We start from the raw sequence: 4,932 nt of genomic DNA, 5'->3' as shown, positions 1-4,932 counted from the left end.
TGAGATAAAGTGCTCTTCCATTTAAACTATGAAAATTATGGGGTCAGTTTGACTTCATCTTTTTCAAAACTAAATTTTTTTAACGTCCTTCCGAAGCGGGCAACGGGATTTCAACTCCGATGACCGACAGCTTCTTACGGGCAAACCCCACACCAAAAATAGTGCCGACACTATTTTATGTTTATTTTGGTGATATTGCACTTTAAATAAGGGTGTTTTTATGTTTTTCTTGTAGGTATATCATTTTTAGGTATTTGGAGCAAAAATGACAAAAAATGAAGTTTGGAGCAAAAAGAGCCAAATCATGATGCGTCAAAATCTAGAGAGCTAGTACATGATGCGCCAGGGACAAATTTTTCAAATTAAGGTGGTTTGAAATGAATTTTGCTCAAATTTTTAAAGGTAGACATGTTCTACACACGTCTTGGAGTGATACATTGCATCTATACACTTTGGAAGGATCTTTTATGAAGGGATATGACTCTTGGATCAAATGACACATCTTTTAAATTTGAAAGAGTTGATTTTTTAAGGGAATTTTAAATTTTCCAAAAATAAAAGAAGAAGACTTGAAGAGACAAAATGGGGGAGGGGGGACAAAAAGTGAGGTTTTGGTGTGTGGCGTGAGGGTTAGATAGAGAGAAGAGGAGATTTTCTTCTTGGTTTGTAAGGGAAGAGGGAAGGTGATAGATTTCTTCTTCAATACATTTCTAAGAGAGAATTGTGAGTGTTTGTAAAAAGAGAAAGGCTTAGAGAGAACTTCTATGGATTTGCATGGGAAGGATTGTGAGATAAGTTGTATTTTTATTTCATTTTTTTTGTAAACTCATTTTTATATATGAAATTTATGTTTTATCGTATCATTCTCATAAATTCTGAGTAGTCTTCATTATCTTTCTCCCTAATTTAAAAATATGGTTATGTGAAGAATAGATTTTGTTTTCTATGGTTTTAAATGATAATGATTTGAACTCCGATCTTCATTTAGTTTTTAATCTGACCAATTAAAATGTTAAAACTTTTTGAGAGACATATGTTCTTAAATGAGACATGATCTCTACAATTTAGAGAGAATCACATTTAAATTCATGGGAGAGTATGTCATCCATGGGATTGGGTGCAAATAAATAGGAAAATATTCTTTTTTTGGGTGTAGAATTGGAGATTTAAAGGTGTTAAAACCCCCAATTTGGTTCAGTTGATTGGAAAACAGTTGATTGGAAACAAATGCGAGATTGTTAGCCCTCAAGGGAGGGAGTAGTAGGAGTCAAGAGTGGCAGCCGACATCCTCCCAGCCTAATCACAGAAATAGGTTCCAAACTCTATATTAGTTAATGTTCTTTATAGCACTCGGAAGAGGGTAGAGAATAGGATTGCTCTTATTTGGCACAAAATAGTTTTTATATATATTATCAAATGATTTTAATTTCCTCATAAACCATATACTCATTATAAAGGGGAAGGATGCTTTCTTAAATTTGAATTTTCCGTCACAACAAAAGCTTTGTTTAATTTTTGTAATTTTATTTCTAAAAGTTTAGTATTTAGTTTAGTTTAATTTCTGTAATCATACAACTGCATTTTAATTAGCATTCTCTTAGGTAGTCAATTTTCAAATTTCGCACTTTACTTCTATTTTTTGTTTTTATTATAAAATAATTTCCATAATTTACATTAAGATTTTCCAATTTCCCTGTTGGATAAATATCTAGGATTCCATTAAAGCCCTTTATTACTTGCTCGATACATATACTTGCATTGATCTTTAGGAGAGATTTGGCAGCTTAAAAAAATTAAATGATAAATTATATTTATAAAATGTGTTTTGTTAGGATTATATTGCATATTTATTATAAATCTGCCTACATCATGTTTTTGGCACAATTAAATGGTGTGAACTTCATAAATATTTGCATATACAAATCTCCCGTGTCACCTCTCCATGACCAAAGAAGAGAGAGCTTGAAACCTTAGGGAAACTCTGCCAAAATCTCACCAGAGCTTCTTCAAACCTTCTTAAGTGTAATCCCCCTGCTCTCAGCCACCCATAGCCTCTCTACAGAGTTAATTTATTCACTAAAATTTGCCCCAAAACTAGACCAAATTTCTCCACAGCTCCACAATGAACCAAACTTCAATTAATTGTGCACATACCATCCCTTGAGTGAGAGAAACTGATTCCCCACAAAAGCCCCATCACAAAAAGCCTCTAACATAGCTTTAGACCAACACCTGAAATAGAGCTTGATCAAAATCATACCTTGACAATACACCAGGGCCTAGGACTTCATCTATAGGTTTGTTGGACCCAATCAAAGTTTCCACAACCATTTAATTGAGGCCTCCCCTCTCAGAAAATAGGTATTGAATTTCAACCCTAAAATGAGCTTAAATCGATTCTCCATATGTATTTACAGTATTTCATACCGTATAAGATGTATAGATATGCTCGTCTTAAGTAAATGAAGGCTTAGGAATAATCCCCATGTGATTTGGTTGAGTCTAGACAAAGATCTTAAGGTTTTAGTGTGAACTGTTCTCAGGTTAGGTCACTTGGGGATGATGAATGAATGTCGTCCAATTGCGCGTGTATTGGATGGACGGATGAGATTAAGCCGGACGAACCTTTGGAGCAAAAAGGTAGGCTGCATGGCAGCTGAGGTGGCTGACAACATGGAATAGCGGAGCGCCACATGGTCTTTTGGAGCTATCTATGATCCAGTCAGTGTCGTGCGTTTGAATAGAAAAGCTTGATTTATTTTATTTATTTAAATACTATAACTTTAAAAATCCATATCTTTCTCTAGAAAAATTATAAAAATAAAATAAAAATATCCTCTTTCTTAGTGAGTAGAGAAGAATGATGTGGACTATAAATAAAATTTATTTGACGAATTTATGATTTTTAATGAATTAATTACTCTCTGGAGTATTTTAATTCATTACGATCAAGCATTACTCATCGTGGCTAAAAAAATTTAGGGTTCATTCCTTATGACAAGGGCTATGTCCTCTGATTTTTCCAAGTTCAGAGGACATCTCCGTGTATCTAACCCTAATTTTCAATCTAAGATGACTAATTTGGTTTATTTTAATTATATAAATTAAAATATCACTTAGAAAATCATGAAAATAATTTTAGTAGGTTTCCTATGGTCAGAGAAGCTTAGAAAAAAAAATCATAATGACTTGAATAATTTTGTAAATTTTTATAATTACTTAAGTGTATATATCTTGTAGTAATTTATGTATATTAAATACTAATAAAAAAATAAAAAAATCCAATTTATATTGTGTATAAAAATTATGTTTGCCCACTGTAAAAATTTAAAAATTGTTTGACTAAGTTTGAGAATTAGAGTCGGTTTTATAAGAAACCATGTAATTTTGTACAAAATTAATTATATTAAATTAAATACATTTGGAAAAATTTTGAAAAGTGTTTTCTAAGTTCCTTGTGAACAGGGGCACTTAGAAAAAAAAATTTATTTTTGAGAAAATACTTGATTTTTGAGCATTATTTTGAATTTTAAGTAATTAAAAATTATTAAAAATCCCAAGAACACATTAATATTTCAAAATGTGCCAAATTGTTCCCTAATGACTTAAAACTCATTAGTATATTTTTCCTAATTTTTGTATGTTAAAAATAATTTTTTTTTAAAAAAAAGCTTAAAAATGAATCATTCTTATTTTCCCATTAAAATAATTATAATAAATAAATAAATAAAATCATAAAATTACAAAATTTATTTCTCCGAGTTCTCTAAACTTATAAAGGTTTAATAAAAATATAAAAAAACATTTTTTTGTAATTAAATAATTATTTCATATTTAATTAAATTATTAAAATTGATTCATAACTAAATAATAATGATAGCGATTTAATTCAAAAAATCATGTAACTTTGTCTAAGTGTCTCTCTTACCTACGGGGAATTCTAGTAATTTTCTCAAGAATAAAAACCTTATTTTGGATAATTAAAAAAATCAACTTTGAAAATGCTACCTTTTAAATTTAAATAATTATTTAAATTAAATTAAAATTAAAAAAAAACCCATATTTTCTCCTTTGATGTCTTAATTGACTCATGAATAGGACATTATAAATTCTCAAAGTCATTTGAATATTGATTAATGAGTTATGAGGTAAAGATCCCCAAAGGCAGAAGGGTAACTTTAGGTTTTGGTGCGTTAATTAAATTTAGGATTAATTAAAGGTAAAATGGGTAATTTTGATCCTAATGAACATGTTTGGATGATTGAAATAAAATGGAATTAAAAGGTAGGAACTTACTTGCCACCTTAAGAACAAAATTATAATTTCCTTAATTATCATAACTTGGAAGTCAATCAAAATTAAAGGATTATCAAGTGATGGGTTTGAGTTAGAAAGATAAGATTTCATTAATTTTAAGCCCATAATTGTTGACAATGTGATCATTCTACAAAAATCCATGTCATTTAAATTAAAATTCTGCTAAGTTTCCATGTCACCTATTGTGATTGTTCTAGGATTGGTGGTGACATAGGGTCGACATTTTAACTCATTTGATTGGATTTAGAAGATAACATGAATGATGATCAACACCTCTTTATACTACGAGCCCGATTTTAACTTTAAAAACCAAAACTCTCACTTACTTGAAATTTTCCTTTGGGGCACCCATCCACATAATTCTTAAATGAACATCAATTGATTAATGAAGTGTCCTCGCCTTGGGATAAAAAAAAAAAACATCAAGTTTTCTTAAGCAATGGGATAACCTTAGCTTAACCTCAGATGATTAATAAAATGATACGATAAGTTCAAAATGAAGTCAAAATATTATAAGAAATCTTTAAAGTGGCTCAAGGTCGTGCTCAGAGCACTTTGAAATCTCTTAAATTTTTTGAAGAGCAAATTGAACTTGCTATATTTTGTTCTAAAATC

The sequence above is a fragment of the Phalaenopsis equestris genome, unplaced genomic scaffold, assembly GCF_001263595.1.
Source record: "Phalaenopsis equestris unplaced genomic scaffold, ASM126359v1 Scaffold232314, whole genome shotgun sequence".
Lineage (NCBI taxonomy): Eukaryota > Viridiplantae > Streptophyta > Magnoliopsida > Asparagales > Orchidaceae > Phalaenopsis > Phalaenopsis equestris.
This window is presented reverse-complemented; position numbering follows the sequence as displayed.